General features: G+C 35.9%; 1 protein-coding gene across 1 annotated transcript in view; it reads right to left on the bottom strand.

Moving 5' to 3' along the window:
- Nucleotides 1-21,873, bottom strand: part of Khdrbs2 (KH RNA binding domain containing, signal transduction associated 2) — a 471,528-nt gene that overhangs the window by 317,570 nt on the left and 132,085 nt on the right. The gene's annotated exons all lie outside the window — the stretch shown is intronic.

The following is a 21,873-nucleotide window of genomic DNA, read 5'->3' as shown; positions in this document are numbered from 1 at the left end:
ACTCCCTTCCTGTTTTTCCTTTCCTAGTTTGCAGTAAGTCTAGTGAGGAGATTTTATGTAGGTCATTTGTTTTAAAGAAAGTGAATCTCTATGGGATGATCTCCATTTTGTATTGCTGCATAACAAATTTCCATGGATGGATTATTGCATAAAATGGGCACTGGCATTTTCTATGTACCAGAAATTCATATATAAAACAGTGTGAATTTCACTCACACCCCAAATTTTAAGAATTTCAAGACTGATTTACTGAAGAGAATGACCTGGGGAAGCTGTCTCTTCTGCGAGCAAGGATATTGACGTTGCTCATTCCACAGCAGCTTCTTTCAGGACTAGTCTCCTTGCCACGCTGCCAGAAGCCATTCCTGCTTCCAGGAGCTGTTGGCAAGAGGCCAGTGAACATCCTGGAAGTTGCCTGTAGTTACTAGAAACCACCTAAAGCTCTTTCCTTGTGCCATCTCTAACAACCATTGAATGAGGCCATGAAAAGTTTCTGTAGTGTTGGTTGGCTGAGGAAAGAAAATCATATGTAACTCTATTGCAGAAATGGAGTCTATCACCTTTGTGTATTCAAAAAAAACTTAAGTCTATAATCAAAACTTAGAATGTGTAACAGAGATATAAATACTTGTATGTTGTATCTCAGCATTCCGTCCTTTTAAGGTTCAGGCACAGCAGGTATGGTTACCTCTAGGATCAACAGTGTCTTACACACTTACACACTTCTGTCCACTGAAATTCTATAGACAATTGCCAGAAGATTAGGAAGATTGCAATGTCAGAAGCTACAAGCCGTCATGTCTTACCTCACTGCCCAAACACAAGCTGAACAAGGATGACCCTGACGGACTTGCCAAATTGATGAGGGGAAGCCCATAAGGCCTCAACACTAAACAGGGCGACAGTCAACTGAGTAAACCTGGGAGTGTGAATGGTCTGCTAGAGGGCAGAGCACACCTAGGTGTTTTCTAGTGCCAAAGAGTCTGGTGAGAAAAATATGTATAAGTAACACTATACAGTGTGAGTAGGTTATATTAAAGAATATATATGTATGCATGCATGTGCACACACACATGCATGCACATACACACGCGTACACACACACACACACACACACATACACTGAGGCTGTGATTTTGAAGGAGAGTATGGGAGTGTTTGAAGGAAGGAAATGGGAGGGAAAATATAATTATATATTTATTTATTTATTTATTTATTTTGAAAGTAAAATTAAAAGTTAAAATTTCTTCAAAGCTATTGTATAAATAAAACAAAACAATCATGTTCTAAGTCAAGGAGCGGGTGGATGGAAGCATTTCTTTATACATTCTACTACTAAATTAAAAATATTAATAAAATATTTGATTAATCAATAATTTCCACTGTCACAATGACTTAGGAGCCCTAGGCACTCGATATGGGTTACTTCGCAATTCGCAGAAACAGGGAGACACTGAATTGATGGCCACTCTTGAAAATAAACAAAGAGAAAAATGGAGGGATCAGAGCACACATGCAAGATGAAAAAGGAGTTTAGAGTCAACAAAACAAGGTTCACAGGACCTGAACAATTTGATTGGCCAAAGAGTAGGTCAATGTAATGATATAAATATATTAAGGAAAATAATTGTTTTAAAAAAAATTGAACAATTACAAAGAATATCAGAAATAATCAAAATTAATTAAAATATAAAAATCAGAATAAGTAGTTAATTTAAGGGCTAGACCATTTTCATTGAATTTTACATATAGGGACATTCTAGCAATATGTTTGTCTGACTGTTTTATTTTTAATATTTGGGCAATTATGTTGTCCCAACACTCTTGTTCTATAGCAGATTTACAGAGGATAAACAATTCATAGAACATTCTAGATTTAAGAAAAGCTGTTCTGGGATACATACATAGGGATTCTAAGTTCAGGTTAATTAAAATGGTTGAGAAACTGGAAGTCTGCAACTTGTTTGGAAATACATGTGGATGAAAAATCCCCAGGCAATGGGAGGACAATTATTTTCAAATAAAAAAGTCCAATTTGGAAATCAGGATAATAGTGAAGACGTGAAGAATGGAAGTAACGAACCTCCAATAAGAAAACAAGAATAAAGTTTAGTGTTTTAAATAATCTGGGAATTGGTATGGGATTGCAAGGATTACTTAAGAAAATAACTGCTTATATTTTCAAGAGACTCAACTGTGAGAGGGTTAAGAATGTTCATTAGAGTAATACATTTCAACTCACAGTTGCTAGTCTTAGCTGCCTCAAGTATAGTTAGTTCTAAAAATAGCCATTGTTTATGTACTTCAAAAAGGAAATAGAAATTTACATCCATTATCGGCCAATATGTATTAATCAACAGCTGTGTGCTTGGCATTGTAAAAGCACACATTGGCACATAATTTAGTGGCAAAGCTAATTCCCTTCTAGTGCATAAGTGGAATAATGGATCAGGGCTGTATCTGCCAGAAACTCCAGCAGCTATAGAAAAATGTCTGTTCAGTACTTATTGAACACCAACCATGCATGATGCGCCAAAGAAAAGTGAACATGGTAATGTGCCAAAGAAAATGGAGGTATTTCATCATCCAAAAGTCTCATTATAAAAGAAACAGAATTCTCTAAAATAACATGCATGCTACCAACGTTTCTTGCAGTTAAATGAACTTCTCCAAACGATCCATCATTCTACGTTGCAAACTTTAATTGAAATTCTCTTACATTGTTGAGATATATTTAAGAGTATGTGCTTTGCACCTATATAAAGAAATTTGAACTGGCAAGCATTTTTAAGCCTCATTTGTTGAAGTTAAGATGGAGAGAAAAATTCAATTTACCATAGGTAGAGTATGGTCTCCATAACCTGAGAGGTTATAAAACAAGGAAATGGAGCCTTAGCACTCCTGGTAAAAGCTGCTGATATACCTACCACAGGGCAAAGGTGTTAAGCCACCCTGCAGGGGACTGGAGGACATAGGACTGGCACATCGCTGACCACATAGGACCCTGTTTACAGAGAATCCTGTTTGGAGAGAAACATCATGGGCATTGTCATAGACTCATAGACATAAAATAAAGAGCAGGGTTTCAACATATACCTCATCACAGCACAGTGCATTTTGCTAGTTTGTGTAACACAGTACAGGCTATAATGTTCTAATAACACATTATAGCATATCCATGTTTATTATCCCAGGGCTACTGATAGCGAATGTTAAGATAGCATAACTTTGCTTATATTTATAATTCACTAATCATTTTAAAGGGTTTGTTTCACATTGGTAGAATTTGATAATGTATTCTTTACTCTTCACAATAAAGGATAACTGTACGAGTATTTAAAGGCCCACATGACACAACCAATGACTGCAAATGGATTACCTATGACGCTATAGACCATGTGTAGAAGGCATCGTTAGGTGGTAAGTAGACGAAACAGCCTCTTCATTTCCATTGAAGAAAAGAAACTTGTTATATAATTTAGCAGCCAAGTGGATCAGGATGAATTAAGGAACAACTGTAGTTCCTCTTCTAGCTAACCTCCAGCATTTAGATGACATTCCCAGGAGGCATTGTCAGAAAGACCAAACTCTAAAATGATCATAGCAAGATTTTCAGAGTTTTATGTGGGTAGTTCATTCCGTATTGTAAGTCAATGATCACAGAAATCATATTCTGTTATCTGTATATCTGGAAGCCTTGGTTTCTTATACAGACATTATCATGAATAGCAAGATATATAAACTCTTGAAAAAAAAGTAGAATCCATCTGTCTGTAATCATTAATCTCGGTACATATATGTCAATAATTTGTACTAGTAAAAATATGTTGGCAACCCAATATTTAGAGAGTGATCACCTATCTATACTGTACTCTCTATATAAATTTCTACCTACCAATGTTTATCATCTGCTTTCATCCCCAAGGCTCTTAAGTATGTAACTCTAAAGTAGAATCATCAATTAGATTTCGAAGTCTGTTCCAATACTCCTTAAAGATAACTATATTTATAGGACAGTTCACTAATGCTCAAATATCTATAAAGTTAGGATTTAGAAAAGTACATCATTGAATATCATAAAGTATAATAAAGTCATGAGTAGATATACATTTCTGATGGCTTAAATATGATTGAACCAAATAATGCTAAAAGAAAAAGAGAAGAGTGAAAACTCATATGAAGATAGATGGACCTTTGACTAACAGACGAGAAAAAATAAACTGTGAATCAAGAAAAAAAAGGTAAGAAAATAGATGAAGTAAAATCAACAATCCAAATTAATATTTCTGAGATGATGACAAACAAACACTTCCCTGAAAGAGAGGAAACACATGAGGCAAACTTGAAGTATCTTATGTTTACTGCTTGATGTGGGGTTTCTGCACAGTTATATAACTGTTTCCAGACAGAAAGGAATGTTCTCCCTGATTGTAAGGATCAAAGGTAGAGTCCAGCGAGAGTGAGTAAAGTAAAATTTATATTATCACAGTGAAAAATAAAACACTACATATAAAAGGAAATGAAAGACAATCAGAGAGTCAATATTGATTATGACATACATTTTAATCATATAAATCTGTCCTGAAATGTTTATAGATGATAGAATTGATAAACTTCAAAATTAAAAATGTTCCTGCTATTAAAGGCATTTTTTCAAAATCTAAATAATTTCTATAGAAAATAGCTAGAATACCTTAAAAAATAAGATATTTTAAATATTTTATAATTTTAAATATAAATATTTAAATTCTTGGAATTTGTAAATATTTTAAATTCTTGAAACTTGTAAATATTTTAAATTCTTCAAAACCACATATATGAAGATGCATCTCAAAGCACTCAGCAAGCACCATTAAGAAGAAGAAAACCAGTGAAAGTTGTGCAGTACAACATACTCCAGTCATTTGTGTGAGCAACAAAGTTAAATATGTCTATGCTTCTAGAGAACAGATGCACTTTGAATGAAAGTATGAACTTCATATTTTCCATCAGGAGCAAGGCAAGTGCAAAGATAAAGCCAAACTTAAAGAAAAAAAAAAGTAAAACTGTCAACCAAGAATACTTTGCATAGCAAAATGAAAAATATCTTAAAATGTAGATGAAATGTAGAATTCTTTCACATATAAAAGCTGAACATATTTATTAGAATGTATGGCAAGAAATGTAAAAGAAAAACAGTAATATAATGAAAAATGATAACAGAAGAAAATGAAGTTCTACATAAAGATTCAAACAACACTAGACAAGCTATTTGGTAATATGTTTTAGATTTTCATCATATAAATCACTTTAAAATATAATAATTATTTTAAAATACTGCTTTTGAATCAATCAAATTATTTGAAGATGAACAAAATTAGGTATCATATGTTGAGACTATCAACAGTTTTTCAATAATTCCCAGCAATAGTGTATATGCAGTTCTACTATATATATCTAACACATGTACAAAACTACATTTTATTATGAAGTAGGTATCATCAATTTAAAATTATTCAACACATTAAGTATGCATTTTATAAACAAAATTGAAATAATTTGTATATTACTAATTCAAAAACATCTTGAATATTTTCAAATATTTGGAAAGAGAGCACTATGTATTTAAATAACATAAGGAAGAAATAAGTAAAAATGTAAGCTAAGGTGAAGGAAACACACAGGAAAACCACAGAAACCAAAAAGAATATATATGCAGTGTAAGTAACAGTAGTGTATCCTTACAAGAAAGCCTTAGGCAGTGATCCCAGGTTCACATTCCACAAACTAGAAAAGAGAGAGTACATAAAATCTTAACTAAGAGCAGAAGAAATGTCACAATGCAAACAAGGGACATGGCCAACAAAGCAACACTAGAAAAGAATCAGTGAAATAAAGGGCCTTTCCAAAAACTTAACAAACTTTCATCCAGATTGGTCAGGGAAAAGCAGAGGGAAAAATCAGATAATCAAAATGAATTTCTGTCATCACTGCATAGTTACATAAAGGACAAGAGAGAGAGAGAGAGAGAGAGAGAGAGAGAGAGAGAGAGAGAGAGAGAGAGAGAGAATAAGAATGAATCATTAAGTGTCCAAGCAATATCGAAGAAATAATATATTTGAAAAACAAAACTTCAACCCCCATCAGGGACAGATTGTTCCTATAGCTCTTCAGAATTGAAGCAAGTCTTTTATTTTGAACACTTGTTATTTTGTTACACTGAAGTATTTTGTTACACTGAAGACATAACTTCATTTGATTAATATTAGTTTTACACAGACCAAATGAAGAAGTACTAAAACACCCACAATTCAAACAGGCCACTGTTGGAGGGATGATTTTGTACACTTTGTAAAAATTGTCTCTTTAGTTTACAAACGTTGGTTTCTCAACTTGCAAAGACCTGATTACAGGCTGAACTTTGGTACTATTAAGCATCACTTGACTCAATGTTTTGTAAACACTGGCTCTTGCACCTTCTGATTGGTTTAACAGACAAGTTAATCAATAGGATAGAATCGAAGACCCAGATAAAATCCCACACACCTACAGATACTTGATCTTTGACAAAGAAGCCAAAACCATACAATGAAAAAAAGAGAGCAGAGTAGAATTCATCCACACATGCTTACAACTACTTTTGAAAAGTTCCTTCTGTTTAATAAGAGAAAGAACAGGATTTACATTTTTTCAAAATGATTCATAAATATCTATATATGTATATGACAGAGAAGAGAGAAGGAATGAAGGAAAAGAAATCTCATTCTAAGCTCACTTCATATATCAAAATTAATGTAGATCATATAGCTCATGTAAAGCTTAAGCCATGAACTTAATACAAAAACAATCCTTTTTTACTTTGATGATATTATGTCTTCTGTATGAGACCATACACACAACCCATAACAGGAAACACTGCTATATTCAAAAAACGAATCTTATCAAAATTAAAATGTCTATTCTTGGAAAGAAAAAAAGAGGCTACACACTGGGATAAACTTTCAGAGCACGTGTCTAGCTATGGAGTTCTATCCAGAAACATGGAGAAAGTTTAAGACATAGTGGTAAGAAAGGAAACATATACCCCAGATGCTCATCATAGAGATCTGCAGACAGTTTGAAGCATAAGGCAATATGCTCTGCTCTGTCAGTAATTTACCAGTACTAATCAAAGAGCAAGATGCTGAAACTTAGCTATTGGAAAGACTCAAGTTAAAAAATAAGGGTTATACCAAGTATCAGTGATGAAAAAGAGACATTTACATATTGTAGGAAATATTAAAACCAACCAGTAAGCATCCTGTGCTACTGCCAGCAACTCCCTGCCCCACTGAAGTCCTGCCTGGCTAATCTCTGCCTGCCAGCTCTCCAGGGGTTCGGAGCTCCCAAGTTCCCTTCACTGCCAAGCTAGTCCCATGCAATGACTGTCCATCCAATGGTCAGCCGTCACAATACCCATTTACCCGGTAGAAACAAAACTCTAGAGCCTTATAATTAACAAGTCAGATTTAATGTAACAATATATTCTCAATTCACAAGATGCCAATACAATAATTTCAGAACCAACTGAGAATGATAAAAGCTGTCCTCCTAAATTAGACAAAAAACAATCCCAATTATTCTAACCTTTATGATGTCATAATTACCTATGGCTATTTAAAGCCATGCTGGTCTAGGTTCTTCCTGTTTGACCATTTCCATCTTGGCTTCCCCTCTCTCCTGAGACACTCTCTGTCTCTACAACTTTTAGCTCTGCCTCCCTTTTCCCTGTCCAATCACAGGCCTCCTGCTGCACTACTATTTTAGTGTGATTGGACAGGGAAAATTCTGTCCCAGTTACTTATGTAAATACTAAATAGCACACTAAAATATTAGTGCAGCAATCATTTTGAATGATTCATAGATTCAAATTAAAGTTCATCATTTTTTATAACAGAGTTTCTTTGCCTAACAAAAGTTTTCACTCTGATGGTTACAGAATTTTTATGTTTATTAACAATATCTAGAAAACACAAACAAACATTTCACCATTCAATCAATGAGTAAATTCTTAGGACTACAGTTTCCGTACAGAATGCCACTCACAGTAGAAGGAACCTCTTGTTAATGGGCTAGTGATCTGAGGCATCTCCTAATAATTACATGCACTGATTTGAAAGGCTGCTTTCAAAACACAGTACAAACCACAGAATATTGTTTATGTAAAATTTGATGTTATGCAAAATTATACATTATTACAAAAACAGAATGATAATTCCTTTGGGGACTATGTCACCTAAAGAAACATAGGAGTTAAAGATTAAAAAACAATCTTCTGCGAAGAAAAAGTTGAAGGTAGAGAATTATGTTCATTATCATGTTTATACTGATAGTTAGAGAGGAGTGTTCTTGTAAAAATATCAAATCACAGCAATAGACCAGTGCAATTTTACTTTAACAATGCTGTTGAAATTAAGAAGGTGTTAACAACCAACCAAGATAATACATATGTGTTATAATTTTATAAGTTAGTCACTTCAGACCTAACACCTTTCTTTGGTAAATTTGAATCATTCGGTGGTCTGAAACTTCAGGTATATTGATAAAAAAGGGATTTTTTTTTTAAGAGAAAAGAAAGGGAAGGTGCAGAAACCAAGCAACTGTAGATTTCTGGCTTAGGATGTGTAGGCTGGGTATCAACAGTGTATTCCTTTGGAAAGCTTGTTCTTTATATTTGGAAGTTTTTTAAAGTTTTGATGCATTAGATCAACTTGCTTCTTTACCAAGAATAGAGCTCAGTGACACTAAGGGACTGCTCAGTGGATACACTTATATGCTATAAGAGTGAGGTTGGGAGCTAATATACCTGTCTCCTGAGAGGTTCTACCAGCACCTGACCAATACAGATGCAGACACTCCCAGCCAACCATAGGACTGAGCCCAGGGACTCCATTGGAAGAGCTAGGGGAAGGACTGAAGGAGCTGAAGGGGATATCAACAATATCAACTAACTGGACCACCCAGAGCTCTCAGAAACTAAAGGCCCAACCAAAGAGTTCATATGGAGTGAGCCTGGCTCCAGATACATATATAGCAGAGGATGCCCTTGTCTGACGTCAATGGGAGGGTAGGAAGGTTTGATGCCCCAGTATAAGGGGATGCTAGATAGGTGAGGAAGGAGTGGGTGGGTGGGTGGAGAAACACCCTCACAGAGGTAAAGGGGAGGGGGAAAGTGGGAATGAGATGGGGAGATTTGGGAGGGGTGACCAGGAAGGGAGAATATCTTTTGAAATGTAAATGAATAAAATGATTTAAAAAAAAAAAGAGTGAGGATCGGAAAATATCTGTTATCCCGTGTTCCTAAAGTGAGATGGAGGGTAGAACAGGGAGAAGCAGCAGAAGCTGAAAGTCCAGGTAGCCTGGCAAAGGAAACTGTGAATAACTGGAGACCATGTCTCAAGCAGGGTGGCAGGTAAGTGACAAACGTCAAATTGTCCTCTGATACCTACATTCACATAACAGAATGTGCTCATCTGTATTTATACACATACACATACACACACAGACAGATTTTTTTTTCATTTTGTAGTGGAGCTTACTTAACACCTACCAAACATTAAGGTCAAAGTGCATCTATATATAAAGAGGAAAGGAAAATAAATAGTGTCCAGGAAGAACTATTAATTTTGAATCTTAACTCAGAAATCTTGTTTAGAAATGTGAAAGTCTATAGCTAAACTAAGCCACGGCTCCTCGAGTTGGCATTCACACCTGCAAGGCTTCCTTCACACGATGGAAAGAACATTTATGTAATCCTAAAACCTGAGTTATTCCCTCAGTTAATGGAGAGTCATGTAAATACTGCTATAATAGAACAAATGATTGCATTAAGCAATTCTGTGGCTTGAGTCATCTGTATCTATACCATAAACATTAAAAATATCACAATGAAAAAGAGCATCAGAAGAAAACCTTTGGGCACCGACGATGCAGGGAACACTGAATAAATAGGGCATCTCCATGGGGATTTATATGCTGGCAAATCTGTTCTCTGAGCTCCCAGGAGAAACATACAAGAGAAGGCTGGAACTTAGTGAAAAGTGATAAAACCAGCTTCACATCTCCTACGATGATTCGTTCTATAAATGACAACAGTTATATAATTGCAAGGGATGAAAATTTAACAAAGAGCCAGTTGTAATACATTTTAAAAACTTTTTAAACCTGTGTGTATATATGTGTGCACGTGTGCATGAATATGTGTGCTCTGTGCGTGTGTGTGTGTGTAGGTGTGTCATAGCACATGTTTAGATCAGAGGAGACTGCTCTACCTTGTCACCTTCTCTTGAGATGATTTCTCAATATTTCTGCTGTCCAGATATACATTCCAGGCCCATTAGTTTCTGGGTGACCCTTTTGTCTCACCTCCCATCCTTACCAAAGAAATGCTGGGAAATACATACAGGCTTCTGCACCTGTATTTTGATATGAGTTTTGGGAATCAAAGCCCTGATGAAAGGTTTACACAGCTAGTAATTTTGCCTACTGAGCATACTCCCAGAACACCTGGTACAATTTTTTGATTAATATGTTTTTGTGTGAAAATTTCACAGCACTTTAATCTCACTGAAATAGGTTAGGTAAGTGGGAACTATGCCTATTGAAGAGTTTAATGATCTCTATGCTTTAAAAGCATAGTAAAATACAAGTATTATCAGAACAATGGGGAAGCTTATACGTCAGAACTGCAGTCAATTAGAAGTCTTTCCAGGAATTGTTATATAAAGTAGAAAGATTTCACAGAAAAACTAAAATACCAGACAAAGTTATGATAGCTCAGAGATTTGGAATTTAAGTATGGGAGCCTGAGGAATTCTCTCCTCTTAGTCTTGATTTGTTCATTTCATTAAAAAAAAAAAACAGAGAGGGGGCAATACAAAGTCAGGTGGGTAGGGAAGGAGGCATCGAGGGGCAGTTGGGAGAGAGGAAACATGATCAAAATATATTTTGTGAACTTTTTTCAATAAAAGTAAATTAATAATGAACAAACAAGAAAAAATGAAAATTAGCTTGGAGTGAAGTGTATTCCTGTAGTTCAGGCACTTAGGAGGCAGAAGCTGCAAAATCCTTGGAGTAAGGCTGATCTGGGGTGAGCAGTGTGGCCTGAGTGTCAGGCTGATGGTGCTGCACAATAAGGCCTCACACCTAAGAAGTGACAGAACAACGTGACACACACGAAGTTAGGCAAGACCTGACAGTAAGACAAGACTGGAAATAGGTGTAGGGAGACTTGAAATGCATATACACACATATGATACATATAAATATATGCATACATATATCTTGAGGGGAAAATATAAAATTTAATTTGCAAAATTTCTTTGAAAAAATCCTGATTTTGACTTCTATATTTAGACCTTATATGTGTTAGTATTTTCTAACACAAGGACAATTAAGTGCTTCTTGCTTTCCTTCTTTCTTTCCTCTTTTCTTTCTTTCCTCTTTTCTTTCTTTCTTTCTTTCTTTCTTTCTTTCTTTCTTTCTTTCTTTCTTTCTTTCTTTCTTTCTTTCTTTCTTTCCTTCTTTTTTCTTTCTCTTTCTTCCTTCCTTTTTTTCTTTCCCTCCTTCCTTCCTTCTTTCCTTCCTTCCTTCCTTCCTTCCTTCCTTCCTTCCTCCCTTCCTTCCTTCCTTCCTTCTTTCTTTGTTTTTTTTCCCTTTCTTTATCTATACGCAAAGAACCATGTCAAATGATCTTTGTATGCATATAACAAAAGGAAGCTGTCACCAAAATGCTTGTAGAAGCAGATACCCACTCTGTCTGATCATACTTTTGTAGGTCAGGCACTAAGTTTGCTAGAGTCTTTTTAAATGTTTGAAATGCTGTCTGTATACATGTGTGGTTTATCAGTTATGGAGAGCTACCTGACAAACTAGTGGGAGAGATCTGACAAATGCATTTAATAACAGGACATTACAAATCCTAAACACTAATGATATCTCAGTTCACACAGCTAATACTGACAGCCAGGAACTAAGAAAGTGGCAAAAATCCCTAAGAATAAAAAGAAAAGAAGTGAGTTATTGTTTTAGGGCTTTCTATTTAACTGCACATATACTACAAGAAGAGACTGAGAAGAGGCAATACCAGGTTATAACAAAATGCTTACAAATATGAAAAATTTCTACATAAATAAGTTCATTAAACCAACCCCACACTTTATTTTTCCTTTTTTGAGAGGTATGACAAGAACAAGATTACTCCTAAAGAATATGAAAAACTGGAAGGTGTAGGAATAGAATCAAAAGTCTTCAATAAATAAATACTATTATTAATCTAATTACAGAAATCCTCAGCTATGAAAGAAAGACAGGCTATCAATAGTGCAAGTGGCTTCTAACATTTAGTTAGCTTAACCACACCCTAACTTTTGTCCCAAGAACTTCTATAGGACAGCTCTTTAAATATATCAATGACTCTATGGTAGAAATTTTACAAACAAGTAATCATGTACATTAAACGCATACATGTAGGTCATGCTCTAAATTCTCAGTCACTTCAATCATTTTGAACAGAAGAGAAAAAAACACTAAAATTAATAATCTGAATTATTCAAAGATATTAGCTTTAAAAAATGACATTAAAATCATGAGAAAAACCTATTTTCACGAATGAGAACATATAGCATTGAATATTGATTAAGTAAATCTCAAGTTATTAGTCTATTCATTGAAATAATATTTTAGAGTGTAGAAATAAACTAGATGGCAGCTGTCGTGTTTTTGCACTCATTCATCATGGAAGTCTTTCACCTAAATTAAAATTAACCTTATCTTGAATATATAAAAAATATTTTACTTATTTTATGAATATATGTACATACCTCAGCCCATTTCTGTGCATTATGTGTGCACAGGTGCTCAAGGATGACAGAAGATGGCATTAGAACTCTTGGGCCTGGATTTGCGATAACTTTAAGCCACCACCTGGGTCCTTTGAGTTGAACCTGAGGTTTGCTGAAGGGCAGCCAGTGCTTCCAACCACTGAGCCATTTTTCTACCTCCCGGTCACAATTTTACAAAAGAAGTAGAAAAATAATGGAAATTCTCCATGACAGATATATGTTGTCTATTGTCTGACTACACTCAGACATTAGTTTTGCCTGTAAAAAGAATGAGTTTATGTCCCTCCATGTGTACTCTTTGGTTGGTGGTTTAGTCCCTGGGAGCTCTGGGGGTACTAGTTGGTTAATATTGTTGTTTCTCCTATGGGGTTGCAAAGACCTTCAGCTCCTTTGGTCCTTTCTCTAGCTCCTCCATTGGGGACCCTGTGCTCAATCCAATGATTGGCTGCAAGCATCTACCTCTGTATTTGTCAGGCACTCGCAGAGTCTCCTGAGGAGACAGCTATATCAGGTTCCTGTTAGCTTGCAACAGTTTGAATACACAATAATGTCTGGGTTTGATGACTATATATGAGATGGATCCCCAGGTGGGTCAGTCTCTGGATGGCCTTTCCTTCAGTCTCTACTCCAGACTTTGTCTCTGTATCTCCTCCCATGGATATTTTGTTCTCCCTTTTAAGAATGACCCATCCACACTTTGGTCTTCCTTCTTCTTGAGCTTCATGTGGTTTATGATTTGTATCTTGGGTATTTTGGACTTCTGGGCTAATATCCACTTATCAATGAGTACATCCCATATGTGTTCTTTTGTGATTGGGTTACCTCACTCAGTATAATATTTTCTAGTTCCATCCATTTGCCTAAGAATTTCATTAATTCATTGTCTTTAATAGCTGTGCAGTACTCCATTGTGTAGATTTACCACATTATCTGTATAAATTCCTCTGTTGAGGGACATCTGGGTTTTTTCTCAGTTTCTGGCTATCATGGCTCCATCTGCATATGTAGCAGAGGGTGGCCTTGTTGGACATCAATGGGAGGTGCGTCCCTTGGTCCTGAGAAGGCTCGATGCCCCAGTGTAGGAGGACGCCAGGACAGGGAAGCAGGAGTGGGTGGGTTGGTGCAAGGTTGAGGGGGGATGGGATAGGAGGTTTTCAGAGGAAACACCAGGAAAGGGGATAACATTTAAAATGTAAAAAGAGAAAATATCTAATTAAAAAAAAAAAGAATGAGTTTGAGAATTAAGATATCATTATTTTTGTAACAAGGGCTTCCCAACATGAGGCCATGGTTAGCGTGATTTTATTTCATTCAAGTTATTCTATTACTAATGCCCCAGCTCACCCTATCCTGGCCACTCTTGAAGTCCGCACTGGTATATACTGCTTGATATTCATGGCAGCAGTACTGTTATTGTGCAGACATAGTTACATTGAAGCTTAGAGAGGCTACAAAGCCAACAGCAGAAGTGGGATAAAACAGAAGCCCCGAGCTCTAAAGAAGAACTTGACAACCTTATTTTCTGAACTGTAAAGTGGTTCTTTCAGTAAAGGAGAAGGCGGCCAATATGGCATAGGACATGCATGGTTTTGTTTTGCTTTGAGTGACTGATAAAATACAACTCTAAATTTTCAGAAAAATAATATTTATTTGTAATTAGGTAAAATATCATTTTGTGAGACTACATCTACACTACGATAATGGAAGCTTCTGTCATTACTTGATGCTAATGCCTTCTTTTATGTCCAGCCAGTGCAAAGATCTACATGTGAATCAAGACTGGCTTCATTACAATCAAAATATTTGTGGTAAACTGCAAATACATCCTTTAAAAGAAAGCCTAGTATAGATTCATCCTTAAATGATGACTATAGTTTTCAATATTGCATAGACACATAGATAGTATATTCTTATATTACATTTTATATTGTTACATTAGCCATGAATAAAATGACCTATAGACTTCCGTGAGAAACACTGGGTCTTCATGCTCAGCCATTGCAGACTCAGAAATACTTGCAAACATTATTGCTTGTGTGTTCTGTAATGCTGAGAGATTCACATTTGTCGATGTGGCTACAAACAAATGGCATATGTTCCTTGCAGATCAAGTGCCCTTTTCAGACCCGAGAGCATGCAGGACACACCAAACAACAGCACCTCCACTCACTGATTGCTTCCCCCTTTGTGTCTGCCCTTTTCACCGTGTGTGTTTAGAGTGCTCTGGCAAAGGTTAAGAATGACTTCAAAACTGCTAAAATTGATGGACATTTTTCTGCTCTTATCTTACTTGACTGCTCTGTAAAGTCTTGCTCTCTAAATATCAGTATCCTCACAGGTCTGAGTGTGACCTTCTTAACTTCTGTAAGTGACCTTGCTTAGTCCATTGGCTTTGAGCCCGAGCACCACATAATAAATGTCAATTGGAACCTTAATCCTGAGCAGTAAGCACAAGCAATGAATAACTTCCTGCAAGACATTGTAGAAGCCCAAAGTTTCTACAGGAAAATAGTTCTTAGTGATGTAATTCTCATCCTTCATCCAACCCTGTGATGCTTTCAACAAGTAACTACTATCAATGAAGAGGTACTTGCTCACAAATCTCTCAGTCCATGATTCAAGCCTATATTACATCCACATGAACACACCCTCCTCTTGGAATTCTCTGTTCTTTAAAAGAAACTTGTTCTATTTACAAATTGACCTCAATTTTTAAACTGTTCTAAATGTCCCCTCATCATATGCTCCTGGGGACAGAGACCAGACACAGACTGAAATACACATCGGAGATTGTCACTCAGCTCTCCTCCTTCCAAACCCACCAGTCATGCAGACAAAGGCAAAAGCTGTACAGATTTTCTTGGTTACTTTCACTATATAGCTTAATATTATATAGAGATATTTAGTAATGTAAAAGTCTTTACTGTGCTTAATATTAGCACTGATACAAATCAATCATGTAATTTGTAAAGTATCTGGTTTCATTATATGTAGACTAGTCTATTAGGAACATATTTTCTTTTATTGTTTTCTTTACAATTATTGCACTTCTCTTTGCTGTATGAACTTGACTTTTTTAGTAGAAAAGTGTTCAGGATTGCCATCCCATTAATACCAGCCATCTAACAAGCTTGCATCTCTTTACAGATCTCTTGCAAATTTTAACTGGTTCTTGGGAAGCATTCATCTTCTACACATGTTGAAGCTTTTTATTCCTTACAAGGTCACAGAAAATTCTCTCACCTATTTTTTTTCTTTCTTTTTACATGGGGTTTATGGAAGTAAAGTGTTAATGGATGATCATTCGAGAAGAAAACATTCTAATTTTGCCTTTAGAACCATGACTTTGTTAACAAGAGATGTAAAACCTGGTATCAACAGCAAGAAAGTTTCCACTATCCATCTTTGAAAGGCCAATTGATGAGAGAAAAAAACAGCGAGAAGCAAAGATTTATTCAACATGGCTACATTGAGAAGAGGAGAAAATAATGGCATCCAGTGACACACAAATCTGTCTCTAAAGTCAAGTCTAGATTTAGGGTCTTGTAATAAAGGCTTGGGTTTTATTACAGGCAAGAGGTATACCTAGCAAAGCAGTCTGTGTCAGGATGGGGTCTACTCCACAATTGTGTTTGTTCTAGACTGTCATTCATCGTGGTGTGTTAAGTCACAATTGCCTAAAATATCTTCTTGGCAGACAAATTGCTACTCCCCTTGGCACCATGACCCATACTCTTCCCTCTTCATCATGAGATTCCTTGGGAAGATGCAGTTCCTCAGAGTCCATTTTCTCCATGTTTTAAACCAATGAAGTGTTTCAGGGTGTTTCTCTGTGAACATATTCATTGCATTCATTAGAGTCTCTTTAATTGCCAATCCATGTTATTTGAGTACTCAGCCAAAGAACAGGGCTTTTTGCACAGCTGGATGAATGGAGAATGAGAGGAAATTATTATCTCATTCAAAATAAGGTGAAGTAAACAGTGAGTTTTTAGAAAATACTTATTTCAACTTCTACACAGAGACATTTTACTTGATGCAGTTTAGATTAGGGGCCTACTATTCAAGAGTCTCCTTTCTATGAAACAATTTCAGATTCCAGAGCTAAGGGATTCATGCCTACTTTGAGTGTAGAGAGAATATCTTGAGTATTGTATGGATGTATTGCAGGTCAATTTGAAAGCCTTGGCTTATGTCTCAGGTAGGAACATTGAGACATCCAGGAGGAGAAAGAATTCTGAAATAGAGCCAGGTGGGAGATTTCCCTGGTAAGATGTAACAAGACAGACATGTGGTAACTGAAAACAAGTAACCATCCATGTGACAGAATGCAGATTCAAATAAATGGATTATTTTAAGTTATGATTTAGTCATGGAAGAGCCTAGCTATATGACCAAAGTATCTGTAAATATATTTTGATTCTGAGTCTTATTTCTGGGAGCATGGAGTTGGGAGGCAGAACCAGGCCCAATATATATATTTGAATAATAACCACATATATCCTGGAGGTGTTTTTTTTAAATAGGGGCAAATATCTTAAATTTGAACGTGTTATATCTATTTACCTGGCACGAATAAACCATGGTGGAAAATACTGTATTAGTTTAAGGGCTGGAACAACTTTAGGAGAAAGTACTTCCAAAAAAGTGAAGCATCTTCTTCTTACTAAAGGATTTCTGGTACAATTAAAGCTGACTTTGTCTGACAGGAGTCACAATTTTAGATTCCATGTATTTCAAGATTCAGTAGCATTCTGAGTATGGTTTCTGTAAAGTCCATCATGCACTCATCCTTGAGATCATTTGTTGATTAATTCATTTATTAAGTCATGCAGACATTTCACACTTACTGTCTGCCAGAAGCCAGGGTCCATGCTGGGGGTGGGGGGTGGGGGTGGGGAGAGGGCCCTTGATTGACAGAAGCCAGTAGCTAACACTAAAGTCAGAGGGTGAAGACAGCTACAGTATACTTATATATAATTAATCTTTAAAAAGGTACCTGGACAAGACCCCTTAAGGCAAGGCACATGAAATTTGTGTCCCAGGCAGGCTACATAGAAACAACTGGCCATACAAGCATATTCTTTATATCATCAAAAGGGTAATGGCTTAAAAAATAATTTTATATTTTTGTGCACATCAAATTATGAAGATTTGTTCTTGGTGTCCTCAATTTATACCTCTACCACATAATGGTGTTAATTCTAGAGGACTTAATTAATTATTACAGATAAATGATTTTCATATATCTAATTTAGAAAATTAAAATATGTGCATGTTGCTAATGATTCATTTTTAGGCTTTCTAGTTGCAACTGCTCTAGCAGAAAAAGCAACTAAAAATGCTATGTTTATTTTCTATAATTACATAGTTATTGCCTATATTATGGTATATGGTTGGTGTTCCAACTTGAATTAAAACAGACAATGGAACAGGCCATTTAATGAATAAAAGTTATCAAACATTTGAGATGTCTTTGACAATTTAATTCTTTATAATCCTCAAAGGTAATATAAAATTTTTTAAAACAATATCTTCTTAAAAAAGGAAAAGAGAGGGAAATTGTATCCCCGGGCATATCATTTAAATTATGCTTGTATATTTTTAAGAAAATTTTAAAATTTGGATGCCAAGGAACTCCTTGCTGAGTGTATATGGCATCCTATAACTAAGCCTAGGTGAGATGGAAGAATTCACTTATTGGCATATGACATGATTCTGACTTAATATTGGGGAAGAAGGCATGTCTAGGTTTTTTCCACAGAATGCTGCAGAAGCATGCTAGCTGCCAGAGTAATTGATGTGGTATTGAAGATAATGTTGACTATGTGCTTGCTGAGTGCCTAGACAATGGTTACAGAAAAGCTATAATGAGTATACTTTAATTGTCAAATGTCCCAGATTAAATAAACTGCCTTGCTTCAAGCTTTTAGAACTTGCGGAACAGATACATTGGAGACTGTTAAACTAACTTAGAAAAATTCATCTAAAGGAAAAATAATAATGACTCATTCACCTACAGGATTATTATGGCAAAAGGCTCCTCCTATATGGATTCATTTGAGGGTGTCTCCTAAACGAAATATCCTGCCATATTATGAGGCAGTGGCCCAGATAATTGTGCTTGGAAGGAAGCAGTCGCTAACTTGTTTTGGCAAAGAACCAGATATCATTATTCAGCCTTTTAATGTAGATCAAGATGCTTGGCTGAAGCAGCATGGCACAGATTGGTTACTTGCTCAAATGAGATTTGAAGGAACTATAGATAACCACTATCAAGATAAATTAATAAAGTTTTTTATATAGGCATGAGGTTGTATTTCCTAATATGACATCTTTACAACTGCTGTATAATGCTCTTTTGATTTTCACAGATAGCTCCTCTAAAGGAAGAGCTGGATACCTTATTAATAATCAACAGGTGGTTATATAGAGACCCTGAATCAGCTGGTAAGTATGACTAATTCAATAGTGTTCTTAAAGCCTCTTCTCCCTTATTGGGAAGGTAGGCTTTTTTCCCTCTATTTGCATTAATTTGCAAGCCAGGTTTTGTTCCTGAGCTACTAATTTGCAACTGAATTAAATACCTTGGGCCTTCCAGAGACAGTCTAAGCAGTTTTTTTTTCCCCTCTTAATCTCTTCTTTTGTGATTCAAGCAGATTTCTTTCAGACACAACTCAGCAGGGGCCCAGGACTCAAAAAAGGTGGGCTATGAGGGCCAGCCAGCTAACATTCACAGGGCACTTACTTAACCAGTGGATCTCAAAAAAGGAGCCAAATAGAACTCAGATCTATGTGTGTTTGCTAATTGAGCGAACATGGGCACCAGCAGGAGGTGCAAGGCAAAGCACTGCAAGGAAAGGAACATATGCTATGGCTCTGAGTTCCCTGGAAACACACCTGACTGCATAGGGGTTGAGGTTGAAAGACTGTCCTTATAATAACAATAAGGAAGTCTAGTCCCCTCCTCTGCAGAAGAAGTCATATAATATTTAAGGAGATCATGGTCAATGCTTTCCCCTTTCAATTCTTTCTTCTCCTCTGCCACAGGATTCCCTGCGCTCTGCCTAATGTTTGAGTGTGATCCTCTGCATCAGTTTCCATCATCAGCTTTTGGGTGAAGACTCTCGGATGACAGTTATGCTCAGTTCCTAACCCTGCACATTTTGTAGTCGAGATGAATTGTGGGTTAAATGTTTGCATCCCTCCATTCCCCAGTCTTGACTGGTTATAGTAAATGGCTTTGTCAGATTCCATATTCCGCATTGCTGGAAGTGTCAGCTAGTGTCACCCTTAGGGTGACTATGTATTTCTTTGTGCATGTCTTCAGCTCTACTATGGAAAAACTACAGATTGATCAAGTGTGTGTTACTGGGGGCATTGCTATGACTGCATTCTTCAGTGTATTTTCATTTTGGCATAAGGATATGTCCTGATACCCACTGCATAGTCTTTCTATTGAAGCTATGTGTTAAAGGCATTGCATGCACATTAAAAAGAGATGTTTAGGAACTAGATGCCATTTAACCTAAAAACTCAAAACATGATCTTTGCCATTCCCTTCCTTTCCACACATGTATGTATAATAACGATGCAAACACACACACACACTTCCTTTTTCTGTCTTTCTTTGTCTTTTATCCCTTTCTTTAAAAAGACAGGATCCAGCTCAGGAGTCACTAGGCTATCCTCAATGTCAAGGTTCTCTTGCTCTAGCTCCTGAATGTGAACCTGGGTGCATGAACACCTAAGCTAGACGTATTACATTTAATGGAAAACTGTGCAAAGAATATAGTCTCTTTGAAGTCTATCACAGCAAACAAGTAAACTGTTATGTGATTAATTCAATATTTCTTTTAACTTAATACATTTAAGTTTTATAGGTTTTAAGTATATCTATAATTCATATATGTAACAACATGACAGAGCAAAAACTTCTTCCAGAAGAAAACCATTCTGACACAATTCAATATTTTAAAACCACGTACCATCCATATTTCTAAAAAATTTAATATCTTGGAATACGTATATTCTTTGTATATGCATAATGATTATAATTGCTTCATACTCTGTTATTTCCACATAGTAAAGTAACAGAGTTTCAGCCAATAACTTACTCCTTTACAGACATGATAAATATGATGTGTATGACTATTACCACATGATAAATGACATCTTTTTTTATTCATGAAGCTGGATGCCAGGCCCAGCTGAAAAATGGGTATCATATTCAATGTATTTATTCCAAGCCTTGTTAAAACTACCACATTTACTAGAGAGGGATAAAATAACAACCACTTTCTCTGTATTTTATGGATTAAAACAGCAGGAAATAAAGACTTTAAATTTTCTATGCTTACTGGTTTATTAAAAACCACACAACAAGCTATGTACTTGATTAAAGATTTATGGAAGATACATTGGACTATATTCTAGGTAAATGTCACGATTTCATGGGAGACTGCTCACAGGTTGGAAATTTTCTGACAACATCCATCATGTAGAGAAGGGTAAGCTCTAGGTAGAGTAAAACTATAGCCACAAAAAATAAATATAACAGAGGAGCAAAATGAGTATGCCAATATGCCCAGAATACAAAAGTGTAACTGCATTTTTTATACACTGGTTACAAATTAAAAGAGCCATACAAAAGGATAAATTAATGAGGCTAAAAAGCTTTAGTTCTTAAATCTATTATCTACTTTCATGTTTAAAATAATAAAAAACCCATATTTAAAATACTATTCATGTTTCTTCAACAGAATTAATGACAAGATAATATCACGCAGCATGCTTTCTAGATAATGCTGATAATAATATGACCACCAGTCATATCACATTGCCTGCATTTAAGTCATATGAAAATTAGTAATGTCTAAGAACACAACTGTTAAGCTGCATTAGCGCTTCTCAGGTGCTCAGCAGTCACGTGACTAGGGTCAGTTGTGTGAGTGCTATGAGAACACTTCTTTCTATTCAGTAAGTGCTGGTAGACAGCAGTATCCCTGAGGAA

This window comes from Apodemus sylvaticus, chromosome 9 (assembly GCF_947179515.1).
Source record: "Apodemus sylvaticus chromosome 9, mApoSyl1.1, whole genome shotgun sequence".
Lineage (NCBI taxonomy): Eukaryota > Metazoa > Chordata > Mammalia > Rodentia > Muridae > Apodemus > Apodemus sylvaticus.
Note: the sequence above shows the minus strand (reverse complement) of the source record. Positions and strands in the feature narration are given on the sequence as shown.